The sequence below is a fragment of the Charadrius vociferus genome, unplaced genomic scaffold (assembly GCF_000708025.1).
Source record: "Charadrius vociferus isolate BGI_N301 unplaced genomic scaffold, ASM70802v2 scaffold1746, whole genome shotgun sequence".
NCBI classification, from domain to species: Eukaryota; Metazoa; Chordata; class Aves; order Charadriiformes; family Charadriidae; genus Charadrius; species Charadrius vociferus.
This window is the reverse complement of record NW_009648913.1, coordinates 56989-57569: the sequence shown is the minus strand read 5'-3', so window position 1 is coordinate 57569 and position 581 is coordinate 56989.

Here is a 581-nt window from a genome sequence, read left to right as displayed (position 1 = left end):
ACATGGCAGCTGGGGGGAAGGCACCTGTCCAGGGTGGGGGCTGGATCCAGTCGGGGGCATGGGGGGATGCTCTGGGGGCTGGATCTGGCGCAGGGTGAGGGGGGCTGCAGGCTGCCCTGGGGTGCAATGTGCTGGGGGGGGAGTGGGTGAGCCCCATGCCTGGGCTGGGGGTGCCCATGGAGCCCATGGTGCCCATGCCTTGGGGTGCTTGGGGATGTCCCATGGGAGTGTCCTGGGGTTGTCACTACAGTGTGCCATGTGGCTCTCCTGGGGGTGCCCAGGGGTGTCCTGGGGGTTCCCCGAGGGTACCCATGGGGGTGTACTGAGGGTGTCCATGCGATATCCAGGGATTTGCTATGGGGGAGTCACAAGGATGCCCATGGGGGTGCCCCTGCGGTGCCATGGGGGTGTCCTGGGAGTGCCCATGGTGGTGGTAGGGGTCCTGGGCAGTGCCCTGGGGGTGCCCGAGGGTATCCTGGGGGTCTCCTGGAGGTACCCATGGGGGTGTCCATGTGATGCCCAGGGATGTCCCATGGCCCCCATGGGATTTGGGGTATCCCTGGGGTGCCGGGGTGGGTGGG